This window comes from Diadema antillarum, unplaced genomic scaffold (assembly GCF_040938485.1).
Source record: "Diadema antillarum isolate AM-2024a unplaced genomic scaffold, OU_Dant_1.0 scf00000124, whole genome shotgun sequence".
Lineage (NCBI taxonomy): Eukaryota > Metazoa > Echinodermata > Echinoidea > Diadematoida > Diadematidae > Diadema > Diadema antillarum.
In genome coordinates, this window is record NW_027271013.1 from 138994 (window position 1) to 157423 (window position 18430).

An 18430-nucleotide genomic window follows, 5' to 3' on the forward strand; every position below is an offset into this window, starting at 1 on the left:
TCTGCACTGTATATGTTTCTTGACACAAGAGCGACATAACTCAAGATGACTCTATTCTAAATCTCTGAGAATTTAACTCATTGAGAAAGTTGCTTTCCCCTCCTAGCCAATGATTGTTTGTTGTGACTGGATGTCTAACTCGATGCAAGGTTATGGCAATCTGTTTACTCTTATCTTTCTAGAAAAAAACAAAGAAAAGAATGATTTGAAACGTCAAAGCTGGAAAAAAAAATCTGCAAATGAAATTGTTAAATGACAAAGAAATCTCAAGTATAATTACCACATTTTCTTTTCTCACTTTCTGAGTAAAGGAAGAGCAAGTATATTGAGGCTGCGACTAACTGATTCAAACAAACAAACAAACAAACAAACAAACAAACAAACAAACAAACAAATGTGACAAGGAAGGTTGGAATACTGTTCTCACAATGATATAAGATCATCGAACAATATTCCAACTTTCCTTCTTACTTAAAAGATCAAATTGAAAAACGATGCTGCTGACTGGAAAGACAATTGTTACAAGTATAATTTACCCAAAATTGGTAGAATATTGAGCAAAAATTACCAAGATGAGCTCAAATGAACGTCAGAAACGTTACATTGTGAAATTGAATTCCACTTTTAAGATTTCAGACGACGATATGATGACATCATTCTAATTTTTCTGAAATATTGATATGATAGTGTATCACCTAAAAACATACAGACAAACGATCTCTGATTTGGCCTACAATAACATCAGAAACCCATTCTTACCAAACATCTCTAGTCCACCAAAGAAGTACATGTACTTTACTCTAAGTGTCACATCAATCATGGGTCTATGTTCACACTCAACACATCCAAATTCAATGAACAACATACATGTATTTCCTGATGCATCTCATTCCAGTGTATTGTGTAAAAATGCAGCAAAACAGTGATGTATCTAAAGCTTACTCCTTACGTTAAATTTCTAAATGTTTGACTCACTGTGAAAACACATCTGGCAGAGTGAACTATTCTACATCAACCTGACGAAAATATGTGTATTTAGGAGCTTAAACAAGGAAGAAAGGAAAGCAGAAGGACTATTTTTCTGACATTGAGCACCTCAAAGTTACTCCTTCTGATTAGATATGATGGACTTCAGCAAAACTTGCCATCCCTCACAAGTGAACGCACTTGTTTTCAGGTACATGTACCTTAGAATACATTATGTTTTTTCCCCTCGCTAAGATTGTGTTGCAAGTGAAATTTTGAGGTATTTCAGTTCATGTATTCTCAGCAAGATCCGACTACACCAACAGTTCTGAAATGACTTTCAAAGCTATCCCATGGGTGTTGATGTTTTCAAGGGTTAATGTAAGCTTTCAGACCAATATTCTAGTTCATGCCTATCATGTCTGATCACATGAGCACCTACTTCTGCTAATCTGTATTGACTCAAATAGAAATTCCTTGTGCCCCATCTTCTGTGCAATTAATGGAGTACATGACTGTGATCCAAATCATTCTTGGCGGGCTTATCAGCCATAATTTGTTAGGCTCAAGTATGCGTAAGGCATTTGTCATTTGTAGTCGAATTTAGTTGTTATTTTTTTTTTGTTCGTATTATGTTCAAAGGGTACTAAGCTTTGAACAGCTAAGATTCAATATAGAGCTGTATGTTTACCTGTACCTTTCTTCTGTTTGGTTTCCTCTGATTTTATAGCCACACATGCCTCTATCCAAGATTTTAAGAGTACAAGATCCAGTTAGATGAACACTAGACATGGGGAAGGTGCATGCTGTATATTGTTTAATTTTTTCCCCCTTCTGTGATGTTGTTGTCTTTGGATGATATTTCAAGGTGTATTGAATTTGATGATGTTTGCTCTATAAATTTGTAGGACCTGCCATTATGTCATGACAAATAGATCCCCTGTGTCAATCACATGTGTTGAATCCTTTTGATTTGGTGCGACATGGTTACCTTACCTGTGCGGGTAAAGGGCTGTATCAGTTATAGATACTCATATGACCAGTACAGACGAGGAAGTGCTGAAGCAGTAACCAAACCTGACTAATGAGGGAAGAAGGAATTAATTCCAAGTTTTTATCTTAATCTGACATTTTAGAAGTCCCAGATAGATAAAAAGCGTGAATTATTTGTACTCAGAGATTAGCCAAACGCTTCTGTTAAATGTTTGATTGTACAACACGAATTTGTCATAATTTTGCAGAATATCGTGACCTACAAATGTTACACAAACAGGATGAGTTCTCACATATAACCTCTTCCTTCTGCTTATTACTCTGCCAATTTTCTGATTATTTTGATGCCTGCTCCATGGTTTTTAATCCAAAAAATTCTTAAATGACTCCCTGCCCCCTGACACAGGATTCACTGTGGAATTGATAATAAGATGACACCTAATGAAACATGGAGACATTTTACTTTGATCTCAGAAACTGAGGATGATAGATACAGTGAGAGTTATGGGTAGTTTTAGCTTGGCAGTGAATGGGTAAGGTATCGTGTGAGTCAGAATGTGAATGAGGAAGAAAGAGCTATTTGGTTGTGGTTGTGAGGAGAGATTATCGTGAACTTTCTCTGGATTTGTTGTGAAATGACATCATTCAGTTATGAATTAGATAGCTTATATCTTGCTTGTCTGCACTAATTTGGATTGACGACAGCCAAAAGTTTTTCACCACTGGAAAAACTCCTTGCAAGAGAATGGTTTGTCATGAGCCTGCTGGCCAGAGGAAATTCCCACCCAACTTAAAGTTGTATCTGTTCGACGGACCATGGGGTAATTAATTTATGGCCCTTCCCTGAGGAGCAATGTAGCGGCTCTATACTGTATTCTCAAATGATGCGTTGGATGATTATGTATTCATGTTGAACATGGAGGACAATTTGTCTCGCGCTAAATACCCTTGGCATCATCTTAATGCAATGTTACCAACTTTTACAGATTAGTGTGAAGTCGTGCCAGAATGTTTGGGAGATATACATCTCGTGTGAAAAGTTTGACTTTTGCCGATGTTGATTTTTGCCCTGGATGTTTGCGTGCGTGGGTGTGAAGAGAGGAAGATCAGGGCCTCTTTGGAGTTTTGATTCATACCGTGGTTTGACGTCAGCGCGTAGTATGTGAAACCAACTCTGCTGTTCAGGATGCCCAATATAATAGGGGACTTTTACATCATCTTTTCAATCATTGTATTCCATCATCTTTCATATTTGATTTTTGAGAAAATATCAGGAATTATGGGCTGTTTTTGATTTTTTTTTTGACTTTTGTTTACTCCAACGCCTCGCCCACCTGTGGCAAGTTTATTTGTACAAACATTCATCATGTTGCAGTGAAGTGCGTTTTTAACAATTGACGCTTTTGTGGGGTGTTCAAGGTGGAGTTTAGGCTTTAAAGACTTTGCAGGTTATGGAGAGGTGCTTCACGTTCCTTTACGCTGTTTTTGTAGCATCGCCGCTCACCGAAAGGTGTGCAGGCACGGGGTGAGATGACGTCAGGGACGGCTTGAGTGGGATGTCCACGCCTCCGAAAAGAGGAGAGTTGGTATTGATCTGTGTGAAAGACAAACATGCCTTCACCACTTCTTGTGCCCTCTGCATCACGATGTCACCATTACGGCTCTTCATGAGAAATATTTCATTTCCAGTGTCTTCACCAAAATATCTATCTTGAACCCTGCCCTTCTCATTGTAGCTGGAATTACAGGGAAAACAACTTTTGCAAGTCACAAGTACCAGACTGTTGCTTGCTACTTTATAGAAAGTTTATTGAAATATGAAAATGTTTTTTTTTAATGTCTCATGTTCACACTTCTGATGCAAAGCAGTTACATTTGAAGCAATACAGGAGCCAGCATACAGTAGATCACTCTTTATAAGCCTTTTTAAGTAACTTTAAGTAATGAAGTCTTTGATACCATTTGATGTCATATGGGTTTAAAGTTGTCTAGACCATGACTGCTTGTGGCGTTGAGTGACCCAGCGACTGAATGAGTACAATTCAAGCATTTATTGATCAGAATGTTGAATGGAGTTGTTCATTTCTACTCTCTGGCATTCTGTCACGAAACCTGCACTTCCTGCATAGTTCGACATTGCACTATTGCACCGATGCAATGGCCCAGATACGCATTGGAGATGCTCTTTAAAATCCTTTAGCAAGAACAACGACAAAGGTGAATAATGATATTCATCTGCGTCAACCTCAGATAGAGTAAGAGAGATCTAGAAGCAGAGGAGTAGCAAAAAGCGGTCAGTTTCCTTTGCCACTGCTGAAAAGGTCAAGTGTCCAGTGGTCAAACTAGTGACTGGTCCCAAGAAAGGCTCTTTGTCAGTCATCTTGCAATTACTCCGAGGAATTGACGGTACACACTTTGCAGTTATGTACATGTAGCACAATTGGTTGCACTCAAATGTCCATTCACGTTAGACTCACTTTGTGAACTCATCAAAATGATATATGTACATCGTAAATCATAATACGTTTGTTCTTTGAATAAAGTTTTGGGGATTTCAGTTTGTTTTTGTTACATTTGTTCATCAGATGAAAACATCAAATAAATTTGTCAATGACAGTTTCCAAAATAGCAGAGGATCACTTATGGGGAGTTTTGTGCCGGGAAAGTATATCATTTCAATTGACAAAGGGGTCATATTTCATAGATTAATTTTGCTCATATGTATTTGTTTGTTCAAGAATAAACTATCAATTTCTGTAAAATAAGTTTCCTCATGCATGAAACTTCTGCAAACTTTGCAAGAAGCCAGGATTTTCAAAAGTCAAGTGCACAAGAAAGTGCTTGTCTACACAAAGCATTGAATGCTAGTGACAGTTCATAAAAGTTTCATGCCATGAAAAAAGGGCCATTGGTTCCATCCAATTTGTGAAAGTTTCTTGCCACAAAAAACAAAAGGACATTGGTTCCAATTTGTGAAAGTTTCATGCCATGAATGTTTCTGGTTTTACAGTATTCACATTGTGGATGAAAGAGCTTGACCATGTTACAGCCTGCATTACAGGCCTTTAATCCAAGTATCCCCTTTTTGTTTAAGAATGGCAATTCGGATTGCATTTTTGGTTAACTTGAAGACAGTTATGGGAGATCCAAGCAGCTGCCAATATTTTGGTTGCTTGGTAACTATTCTATGCAGCTTCTGGAAAACATATTTGTATTTAAAGATGGCCCGGATAAACAGAGGATTTGCCTCATGTGATGTGATTGGGATGATCGTAGCGGAAATTGATGATGGACGGATTGTTTTATTCATGAGAATTAAAAATGTCAAGGTTCTGTAGACACATGGTCTCAGCAGTCGTATCACGGTTCAAGTCCTTTGCTTCTTCATTGTCCTTTTCTCACTTCCGAGGGCTCGAATCATGCGGGTTTCAAAGTCCCGCCGGGTGTCGTAGAGTGCGCGAATCGGCCGAGATCCACCGAGAAGTCAATGAGTCAGAAATATTGAAGACGCTCGAAGGTATGAAATTTAGCGAGTGGCGACGGAAATTAGGCACATTTTCGAGGGTCGCTGGGAAATGTCGCGCAGTGATATGCGGGATGCGATGACTGTGCTCTCATGTTTACCTTGAGGTGGTTTCGTCAGCTTCCTTTGCTGAATTGAAGAGAGTTCTGATGCGGGAGATGCTTCAAGTGATCTGTTGACGAGATCACAGAGTGTATAGAGAGTTAATCTGTGACCATTAAACCACACAACAACCAAGGACAAACACACAAGAAAAAAATACTTGAAAACCACATGTGTCCAATGCCAAAGCTAGATCCTGTAAAGTTGATTTGAAAGAAAGAAGAATTGTGGAAAAGGTAATTAAGAGTGTGTTTTTTCGTATTATTCTCAAGTGTTCACTTCCTTTAGTCAATTGAATATATTATTGAACCATATGGATTGTCAATTAGTTGAACTCTCTTGAATTGGTACAGTATTGAATTCTTACTTACAGAGAATAGAACTCGTTTGTGCTTATTTCATGATTTCTTGGATAATCAGATATACACAAGGTCTTGTTTGTTTGCAGCACTAGTCCAGAATTTTCTAGAGCTCAGCTGCTCTTAGATTGTCTTATATCGAGAGTGAAGGATATCCCGTCATTATGCAGTAATTGGATTTCACACAAATCACTCAAGATCAATTGCAGCACGATATCTTATTCTCCAGAGTTTTCATGTATTGAGCAATGTTAATACTTCAACATGCCTTGGGCAATCTTAATATTTCAGTGTGCATGGAGCAGTGTTATTTCAATAATTCATCATGTACTTGCTCGTATTTTAAAAAGCCTACCCATGGAAGAAACACTGCCAAATCGACCTTCAGAAAAGTCACATCACTCTAGCTATTATAGTTGTTTCGTTTGTGCAAAAAGAAAAAAATGCTACCAGGCCTTTGCACTGCTTTGTGAACATTTAAGGAAATGTCCATTGCTTGTGTAAAGATTTCAATAAAATAGTAAGAACTGCAGTGAGGAACCAATAGTGTTAAGATACAAAACTTGCCACTTCTTATTTTCACATGAATCAATTGGCCTGAGGTTTGATATTTACCATCTAGTATGTTTGTAAGCAGCCAATGGGGACATAATTTGCCGTAACTCTGTGGTCAAGAAACAATATTTTTTTACAAATGGTTAGTAACATATATTTATCTTTTAGCCGTTTTTTTTTTCTTAGTACAGATATTTAATATTCCTCAACATATCAGTATGGAGGGAGTATGACTTCTTCCATGTCAATTTTCTTTGAGATAAATTAGATGTGGTATCTTGTGGCTATTGAACTACAACTTAACTTCTCTTAACATCTTCACTTAACATACATGAACTCTGGAATACATTGGTGTTTTTTTTCCCACTCACTGTCAAGTTTGATTATATGAGAATAGTAATGGACATGAATCTTTAATATTCTAAATGTAATATGGGGGCAGTTTATTTTCACCAAGGAAAAAGCACAGCTCCATTCCAGACCCACATAGGAAATTCTTCCCCATCTGGCCTTCTCATTTAAATGGTGTGGGGAAATGGGCCGCTGTGGAATAAACCTTAAACTATTCAATTTGTGGATGATTTGCACATCAGATCAGATGCATTTTCAAAAGGTTACCAGCTGTCGTTGCACATGGCCACCGTACCTGACGTGATAATTCATGATGTAAAATTTTTTTTCTTTCCTCTAAAAATTATAAGACTGCAGTAGTGGAATGTACCCCTGGCAATCTGGTAGAATTTAGCATCTCTTACATGCTGATGTTATAAAAAGAAAAGAAAAGCACTATATCAAGGAATCCAAGATGATTTGCCACAAAATGTATGATTGCTCCTTCAAATCCTGATTTTTTCTTAAGCACTTCCCTGATATTGCAGGACCGTAAAAAGTTGTCATTCCCCATGAAATGAAACTATACATTAGCAATTCAGTGCTTTGATATTCACTAGCCATGACAAGCATCTTAACTTTTTATGATTTTTTTTCATTAACCAGTCTTGTGACTATTTTTTTGTACCATAAGGGGTTTATATTTCATTTCATATCTGACTTAAACATAAAAATCTATACTGTATACGCCATATATTTAGCAAGACTTAATTTTCATGAATCAAGACTTCCCAACGATTTTGCAACAATTGCAACGATTTTTCGTGGAGTACAGTATTGAACGGAGATAAATGCATAGGTGCACATAACATTCATATCGCAATCAGAGTCAATGTTTTTGCATATCTTTGAATTCGCGGATAGCAACTGACTCGCAAAATTCACAAAAATAAAAACCACGAATTATTCAGCATATACTGTATATGACCACTCTACAGTGTAGAGTGCTTTCTATAACATCGTTGCTTGTGGAATCGCATACTAGATAATTTTGCCTGTGGGTTTGGTAATAAGTTATGCAGTTTGCCCATTCCTTTAAGACATTTCAATGCCTTGAACCCAGTTTGATATTCTAATCAATGGCCATGTCAGGCAACCTTTCTGGTTGCCAGGAGCAACCTTTGTCTGAAGTTATACTTGAAAATTGTAAGGATTATTGGAGCTGGGTCCTGTTGCATAAAAGTGGAGATCAAACATACATAAGTATGAAAAATCAAACATAGGTCTCTGAATAGTCAATTCTAATTGGCTGATGCCTGACCTATGTTTGATTTTCTGACTGATGTTGATTGTATCTTTTCTATGCAACAAAGCCCTGGTCTATTACTCTGAAATACATGCAGATATCTTCAGTTCTGATACTGAAGAAACTAAAGAGGTTAAAACAAGGTATTTCGTGAAATCGGGGTTGAACTTAAAGTCTGCCCTGTTGGGGAGAGATGCCACATACGTGTGTCTCCATCTGCCGCTGAAAATATGAAATGAGTTTGAAATACTGGAGTACACATGTGCTACCTACGCACACACATACACACATACACACAGAGCATGCAGATAGCGCATCCATGCTGGGTCCAAACCGGAAAACACTTGTCATTCAATGACCGAAAATCCTGTGGGAAAACAAAGTACTTGTGTTTTTTTGGCGGATGTGTGAGACGACGGCAAGCAGGAGTCTCTTCTCTGCCTGGCCACTTGTTCCTTTCGCGTACTGCGTGGCAAGAAATCTCCATGTTTGTGACATTTTTGATGCTCTTGTCACTCTTTTTTTTTCTTCTAGTTCTCACCGAGAGAGGAAACTAAGGTAGTAGAAAAGAGGTCTGCATACAGAGAAACAATCAAATTTGGGGTAGAAATGCTGGAGCGTGATGTTTTCTGTTGGAAAAAAAAAATAAAAAAAAATGTGCTGACGTAATCTGACCTTTTCTGGCTCATTAGAATCCATATGGTGGCAAATATAATACAAGAGAAAGAAAACCATTTTCATCTGATGGCCCCGAATGCATGGTGTATGAATTTGAAGCAAACATGCTGAGAATAATTTGACTTTATTCATTAGTGGATGTCAACCAAAGTTGATGTATTTGTTCCAAGGCATTGAAGAGGAAGAGATTTCGTTGTTGTTGTTGTTTTGTTGTCACCATTATTTCCTGGTTAGGAGCTAGCTGTTGAAAAAAGAAAGACACTGTGATATTGCTGTACATTCACTGAATATCATTCCGTCTGGCTTCGAACTTTCCTTTATTTCATTCGGAATATGTTGCAACCTCATTACAAAACTGTGTCACTCCTTTTGTGTGAGCTTGTGTTGAACAGAAGTGCAAAAAAAAAATGTAATTATCAATAAGGTCAAATGAAGGGAAAGAACATTAATTTTATTCTTCCTGTGTACTAAATGTCAAACATTCCATGTACCAGGATGCAGTGTTTTTAATTGTAGTGATATTGATGCTACCTTTGAGCTGTCTATTTTTGTGGTTTTGGTTTTGCATTCTTTGTAGAGGAATAGAGCGTTGGTCTTGTCGATTTTTAGTGGAAGAGAAAAAGGTGATTCATGGTTTACTGGAAGTCAGCAGACTGCAAACAAGTTTTATTCTGTCTGAAACTTCAGGCTCACAGTTGGAATAATTTCGAGTAATTGTGGAGTTGATACCAAGCCGGGAGCAAAGAAGGAATGCCTTAGTCTGGATAATTGCGTTAGATGGGAGCTGCAGGGAAATCAGGAATGTATTTTGTCGCGATTGCTTCAATCAATCTCGGATATGAAGCTGTTCTTCTTGGTTCCTCTCTTAAATCACCTTCAGAAAGTGTGTTTGAATTGTGAAGCTTCAGGGCTTAGTAACACAAACATTTATGCGGTACAATTTGCAAACGAGCTTTTTTCTGCCATTGTCAGGTGCGGAAGTTTGTCGCATCCACATTATTGGGAGTTGCAGACTACTTTGAATGGCAATGAAAATCAAGTTCTTGTCAATGAAATGGACACAAAGGTTAGAAAAGATAGTTGTAGTACATACTCCCTCATCCTCAAGAAATCACAATTTGTAAATGTTCCTTCTGCAAAGAGATAGTGAGAACTTAAAAGTAAAATGCTTGGTTCTTGCGTGTTTGTAGAATTGGTGGTGTATTTTTCTCCCAGACTATAGAAGTCATCCATTCTATGCGAAAAAATAGTAGAACCTCACAATTCCTCCCAGCGGTCATCTTAAGTTGGATGACCACATGTGATCCTCATTCCCTTTCACGAGGATTACGAGCTTTGGAAAGAATCATCCCATTAGTATGCCTCAAGCAATGCTTTACATTGTTCTTTACATAGGAATTGATGCCATAGCCAAAGGGGTACACTTAAAACAAAGAGATCAGCCAGGGAGGAATGGCAGTATTTGTAACTACAATACCACTGGGGCAGGCAGACATATAAAGCACCCATGAGGTACCAGTATTGGACTAATGACCAAATTATGATTGTATAACTCACATATTTCATATGATCGATGGCCTTGGATTAAAAGCATTGATTCCCATGCATGTGACCTTCTACCGGCTAAGCTCCGCCCTCGTCGCCATTGCATGCAAATCGGTAATGACTCTTGAAAGCCTTGTTGACCTTTTAAACAGATAAAACTGAGTGATCCCTGAACATCACTATATCTTCACCTTTGGCGTGATCTTATGTACCCGGTACCACCACCTATATTTTTAGGTATTTTATAGATAGATAGTGAAGATAACTGTGTTATTCTAAATGGTGGGTTTATACTATCATCGTGAGGAATAACCCTACTTTTAATACGTTAGTAGTAATCATGCAATCTTCTGCTCTCTGAAGAGAGTTTCAAAATACAGGTTTTATTTCTCTGATGATTCAAAGCCTCTTGGCATCTGATATTCTCCAGTCACTCAATCATTAGTGCCTAAAATCGAGTTCTGTATTTCATTCTGCAGACATTGCCCTAAAGTTGTGGTTCATGATTAATCAGTTTGCGGTTGTTATTTCTATGAAAAGTAACATGCTAGGTATGTGGATGTGTATGTTTGTTTATGCAATTTGATTTATTCATCAAACTGTGGACCCAATAGGCCTTGTGAGGATAATATCTGAGAAAACTAACATTTTCAAACAAGTTACATGTATTCATTGTTCTAAAAAAAAAAACACCCTGTGATGTTATTGCCATAAATTCGAAGGCTTCGGTTCATATGAATAACAGATCTGACAAACTATGAGGCAAAATTTTGTCAAGTCGTTTGTTTATTCTTAAATCCTACTGCTATGAAAATATCTCGGATGGATGAGTTGGACATATGATACTGGTGTTTTGGACTTGACTTTTGGCATTTTGGAGGTTTGGCGTGCGGTGCTGTCCGCTCACCGTTCGCCCATCTGCCGCATTGGTGACTTTATTGCAAGGCACATCATCAGATATCCATTACCTGATGATGCGTATAATCTTGGGGGTGTTGTGGTCTTTTTTCTTTTTTTTTCTTATCCGAGCGAGGGAGGTATCGCGGGAAGTAGATTAAAAAGATGCTGGTCACTGTTGCTCTGTGCAATTATCAAATTAGAACAGAGAGTATCCAGCCACCGTCCCATTCGATCAAGATCTCCAGCTGAAATCTGAGACTCTTTTCCAAGAAAAGTGTGGTTAGTCCCTTAATTTGAGTTTGCCATGATATACAAAGATATGAGTGATTAGGAGGAACATGTTTGTGGAAGTTTCACAGAGGTACCAGTACCATACAGCAAGAGCTAGACAATGTTGTTGTTTTTTCCTGACATAGCCCCCAAAAAAGAAAAGAAAAAAAAATCATATGCAAATTGTAGTAACACTTTGCAGAAATCTTGAAACGACAGTCACAGGATAGTTAGAATACATCACAAGTAGCAACACCACCACTACAACCACCATCAACAGCAGCATTGGGATGAGCAACATCTGCAATGTTACATGTAGCTACAACAGATTGATGGCGGTACTTGCACTAGTGATGGTTATTGGTAGCGGAGAGAGCAACAGTTGTAGAGTTTGCAACAATCTTGCCACTATAAGAAGTGCCATCGAGGGTCTTGCTGCTGCTGTATAATGTTCTATCATGATTATCACTCGTATGTCCCTGATTAGTTCTTACATCTATAGGTCTTACTGCTGTAAGATGCTCTATCATGATAATAACTTTATGTCGCTGATCAGTTCTTACACTTAGGAAGAGATGTCGGCTGGATTTTATGGGAATTTCCCTGTCCCTCTAGTCATGCGAGCCTAGCCTCCTTGAGCTGTCAAGTATGAGCATGAAGGGCATTAGCATAGTAAAGGGAATGTGAAGTATACGGCCTTCTTGTTCTAAACTGAGAGTGTGTGCTCTTTGGTTCTAGACCACAATATTACCCCCTAGACAATTATCCCAGACCTCCCCCTGACTCTAACCCTAATTCTAATCCTGAACCTTATCCTAACCCTAACCCAAACTCCAACCCTTAACCTAACCCTAACCATAATCTTTAACCTATTCCTATTACCAACAGGTATTGGTGGGGGGGGGGGGGGGTAATTGTCCTGATACAGAAGAGCAGTAGTGATGGGAATTAAACGGATCATATCTAAAAAAGAAAAGTTTTGTTGCTTTCAAGAGACATGGAACTGCAGTAGAATACACCGTAGAAGATTGACATTAAACAGGGGAGAAGAAAAGAAGTGTAATGCGCACCCTAATGCAGTGCCAGAATCTGCTTGATATAAGATAATATTCTGGCAGTCAAGAGTATGAAGAGAAACACTTTTCAAGCAGGAGGCGTAGTTTGTAGTATACTATGACATTTCTGGTCTTTAATGGCTCCAAGAAAGTCATTAGGAATTAAGTTTCACGAAAGAGAGCCCTGTACTGGCCTCTCAATTTGCCTTTACATGTATAAGTTGTTGACAAAGAAGTTTTAGATTTAGAGAGAGAAATAGATGAGACTTGACTGCTGTATTTATCGCGAAGATTACAACCCAAATCCCCCAAGATTCTAGGAATCTGTGGAATACAGAAATAAGTAATGAAATTGGACATGAAGTTATATAGAATGTGACACAATTAGGCCGTAGGTAAAATTTCTGTTGTTTTGTTCTCCATTTATCTTTAGAAGCAAACTCGCTGATCTTTCTTCGTACTTCCTTCTTTACAAGGCCTCAATGCAAATGTTGTGCCGTATATGCTGGATTGGAAACACTGTACTAATCCCTAGCAACCTGTTGATTCGAAACAAACTATGTACAATGATTGTATCTGTTGGGTTTAATAATTTGTGCTCTCATCTATATATTTGTAGTTTTCATTTACAGCATTTGTGTGAGGTGCGATAAAGTCTAGTCAATCGAGAGTTTTCAGGCAAAGTTATTGGACAGCAAAGAAAATGATGTTACTGGTAAAGCTTGTGATACATGATATCAACCATGAACTCATGTAAAGTGAGGTTATGCTGCACGTCAGCAACAAGTCTCCTACACAATTATGGCTCGTTCGAGAGCTAGCATTTCATTGATTTTGTGTCAGGTTGATGCTGGGGTTTGTTTGTTGTTGTTTTTTTGTCCCCATGGAATAGGTCAAACCCCTGCAAAAGGCACAGAAGGGTTTCCGTGTTGGTTCAGAGAATTTGCTGTTTTAATTTGGAGACTTCATTCAGGGAACAAGCCGAAGTTCCCCTTGCAATGCTTGCTTCACGATTTCTCAGCTTGGAAGTACAGTATATTCCATAGGAGAGTAGTCTGTGCATCGTACATATTCAAGCCGTGAAATTTTGTTTTGTGTCTTTTGCCGAGATCTCTTTGAGCTTAATGTCACAAGAGAAGTTGTCTGTAATTAGATAAAATCATAGTGAATGGTGTCAATAAGATGGCTATTCTTATAGAAATGATGTACCATGATATGGTTGCATTGATCCACATAGAACATGCTGTTTTTGTTCTCTTTTTTTTTCTGACATCATTAAAGGTGGAGTCACTGGGTCTGGTTGCCATGGGATTTGATTCATTTTTAGTGATTGACCTGAATAAAAATAATGTGTGATGTCAAGACTGTAACTGCCACCAATTTGCAGGCCCGTTTTCATCGTCTCTCCAAAATGAATATTGAACAGAGTTATTGTATAATGGTGCGCATCCCACAAAATATTTCACAAATGTGTCACAAGTTTATGCTACGTGAAGAAAACATGAATTACACTGAATTGCGTGCAAGGGAAAATATGGAGCAATGATTTCAAGTCTGCAGTGTTGTTGATGAAATACGGTACAGTTTTGATGGTAACACAGAAGAAAAACTTTGTCTTCTTGAAAGTGAGGAGATTTTTGTTTGTATGTGGCAGGCTGAAAGAGCATCTTTTTTTTTCTAAACATTACTGAAGCAGGATTGTTTGTCATAAAGAGTTGTATTTGACCGTAAGATTGGCATGAATCATAATGAAGTGTCCCACTCTTCATGAAACAGAAGAAACTGCATTCATTTCTTGCATAGGGCCAAAGGACAGATTTACATTCATTGAAACACTTAGCCAAAAAAAACAACAGTTTTCACAGAAAGTTTAGTACCCCATGGGTCTTCATTGTGTCAATGGAAGGGGGGTGCAACTGAAATGAATGGCCAGCATCCATAGTCCTCTCTCTCTCTCTATGAATGTACCCATTCACCTTCACTCTTTGTCGCCGTCTTGTGTTTTTTTTTATTTTCTTTTTCATCGTGGAGTTACCAGTCATTTCTGCTCTTCATTCTTGTATTGGTGTTAGTGTAATCATTTCCCCCACCCTCTGGATGGAACGTATTAGGTTCGATGAAATCAATAACAGATGCACCCACAGGCGATGGAAATACCCCCCTCCTGCCCCCACAAAAAGTCCAAACGACAACAAAACTTCCATTTCCTAAAATTATGGCATGTAAAAAAACACAGAAGACAGAAATCAAAGAGAAAAAATATACTCACTGGAGTTACAGAGAATTGTTGATACGTCCGTGCGTCGATGGGGCCGGGGAATATGTATTGATTTAGGCGATGCTCTGTGAGCAAAGCTGATATAGATTTGTGGAAAATGAAACCCGCCAGGATTTTGACTGTCCTGACATCTCGCACGACGTTGATCTCGTTCTTCCATTGTTTCATGGTGAGACAATCAAAATGTGAGGACAGGATGTGCCATTGAATATACATATATATATATATATATATATGTAGATTCATTTCCTCTTTCAGTTTTTACTTCATCTTTTGTTCCCCACCCCCCCCCCCCCCCCCCCCCGAAGAACAAATATCCGGGGTAAAATCTTGCCACCGTTATGATCTTGTATGTTAGATGAAAGGAGCCTACTTTGCGATGTGTGGTTACATTGACACATTAATGTAAGGAATGAGAGATTTAATTGGAAATGATGTCAATAAATGATTCATATTCAAATGCAAATTCTTATTCAAATTCAAATTTAGATTTAAATTCAAATTAAAATCAAAATCCAATTCAATTGAAATTTTACCCCCAATATTGCAAATTCTTTCAAATACAACAATTACAACAAGCCAATGTAATACAAAATATACATGTATAAGCATTCATTTGAATGTGGAAAAAATGAACCCTTTATCTGATATCAGATTTAGTCCTAATGAATATGAGGCAATATCCTTGATTTTTCTTTGTTATATATGAATTCCCATAATATTGTGTTTGCTCTTTGAAAGGTACAGAATGCGATATTTCTAAAATGAGTATTTTATCCTAATTATAAATGAGTTGCAGTATGACAATAACATTAAAAGCTCTGTTTGAAAATACCCAACAGTAATGTTTTGCTCAGATGGGGGGGGGGGGGGGGGGGGCACAGGCACAGCACTAGAGAGTATAAAAGTGATGTCACAGTTTTCTGTCCGTGCTTTGGTTGGAACCAAGTGAGCACATTAACACTCAAGCCAGTGAGGCTGCTTGGAACAAGTTCCCACAGCAATGACTGGCTATGACATCACACTTTAGTACTCTATGGATCTACAACAGTGTACTAACTGATGACTGAAAAAAATATGTGGTATTGCAGTTACCATAGCAACATTTTCAAAATCCAGGAAACTGATCAACTGTTTTCACCGGTTTCCAGTTTACCAAGCAATTATTTTTACCACACCTTGGGCCACTGACCAGGTCTTTAGTTTAAGGTTACGGAAGGACATGAATATTGGATGAGGTAGGTTTTGGTTGCCATGTCCATATGCCCTGCCCCCTGCAGGTTTGGTTGTGTTTGGGGAATTTTGTTGAAGGCAGTATGATGGGATGATTGAAAAAGTCTTGTTTTATCAAGAAAAGGGTAGTGATGGTGGTGGTGGTGGGGGGGGGGTAGGTTATTGTCAAGGTCATTATGGAAATAGGAATAAAGGAAGAGCCATGCAGGCTGAGTGCATTAGGGAAAGTTGGATCTTCTTTCAATTCAATTATGTTTGGTTCACAAACAGATTTGCCTCTGCATTCAGGCGGTTCCGCGTGGTAATGTTTTTCGCTTATCGGATAACCGCACTACTCAGCTGTGCAGAAAGAGGATGAAACCCGACCCTGATGAGGCTTCGGGCCGCAATAATTTCGGCATTGGTAATTCATTGCACGGCATATGATATTACAAAGCAAACCAAACAAAACGACATTAGCTAGTGGTAAGAGGAATGAGGGAATGGCACTCCTGAAGTTTGGTTACGTATCAAATGCCCATGGTTAGTGACCCCCTGATGCATGAATAATGTCGCGTCGAGGTTCCAGCTTGGAACAGCTGCTGATTGAAGCATTGTTGCTTCTATTACTCTTCATTGTCTACAAGATTGTACACGGATTAAATTATTTCAGCCTGAAGAAAAGAGGCAGAACAACTTTAAGGGCGGTGGTATCAAAGGAAACGCAAGCAAACTGCCACTTCACCTATGACAACATTTATACTTAAACCTCTACTTCTACATTTACACTGTACAACCTATGCTGCTGCTACTGCTTATACAACTAGCAGTACTATTAAAACTACCACTACTTCTACTACTGCTATAACTACTACTATTGCCACTACTATCTACTACTACTACTACTACTACTACTACTACTACTACTACTACTACTACTACAACTAGTGCTACAATATCTGCTACTACTGCTATTCTTACTACTATTACTGCTATTACTACTTTTATTGCTAGTACTGCTACTGCTTCTACTACTACTACTACTACTTCTACTTTACCACCACCACTACTACTACTACTGCTACTACTACCGCTGCTACCAGTACTATTACTACTACGAGTATTGCTGCTGCTGCTACTACTTCTGCTACTACTACTACTACTACTACTACTACTACTACTACTACTACTACTACTACAAGAAGTACTACTGCAGCTACTTTTACTTCTACTGTGTTACCTAAGTATAGTTCTGCAGAATCTTTACAGGAAAGAAAACAGCCAATATCTCTCTAAAAACGCTCTAAAATCACATTGTTATGCTACTACCTGTACACTAGTCAATTCTACCACCAATCTCTAATACTACTGCTACCGTACTTTGCTTCTACTACTATTGCATTTACTGTTATTGTATGATTGCCACGACTGCAATTACCAGTGTTACTTTTACTACACACTACTGATATTACCAAAATTTATATATTTCTTTATTTGCTTAAATACTTGTTACTTCTCAAATTTGACTACTATGATACTATTATTGTTTTTACATCTATTATTAACTTTTACCGATTTCCCTGTCACTACAATGAAGTTTTACTATATTTGCCATTTCAATTACCATGATACAAGTAGCTACAACTGCTACTACAGCAACTACATACTACTACTGCCACTACCACTGCTATCACATAGATTACTATTGCAGTTTTATACTACTATAATACTACTTGTCTTGCAACTACCATGGCAAGTTCTGTAACTGCTAGTTTTGAGACGCCAGTGCTATTTCTTATTCCGAAATGAGGTGTAATGTTAAGTTTAAACATCCAGTAATTTTGGCACCCAGCATTTACAAACCAATTTGGACAAAAAGTATAAAGCCATAAAAAAAAAAGGCAAAGGGCATTGCTTATTCTAATAGTTTCTGGTTGTGACTGTTAAACAGCTTTATTGTTGTATTATGATTTTGTGCTGCTGTGCTGAATAGTAAACATGATTTAAAAAAAGAATACAACCCAGAGGCATTCCCTGATAAAGCAAGATTAACATGTCCAGCTCCACACTGGGTAAAACTAATGTGTATAACAGATGTTTTTATTTGCACTATATCAGTCTTTGTGTTCTTGTTGTTCAGCTTTGTAATGTGATACAATGAAAACTTGAGTAGATGGTTTGTTTTGTAGCTGTCATGTTTTCTGCATTTTTATACTGATTGTGTACATAGTATGACAGTTTTTTTTTTTAAGAATGCAGAATGTAATAAAGAATGTAATTTTGATAGTTTTACAAATCCACTTGCCTGTGACAACTAAAACATGCTGTTGGGCTAGCAAAGTGAATGAGTATTTGCTT

At 37.9% G+C, this 18430-nt stretch overlaps 1 protein-coding gene across 4 annotated transcripts in view; it reads left to right on the forward strand.

Moving 5' to 3' along the window:
• Window positions 1–18430, forward strand: part of LOC139720239 (uncharacterized) — a 298627-nt gene that overhangs the window by 134841 nt on the left and 145356 nt on the right. The gene's annotated exons all lie outside the window — the stretch shown is intronic.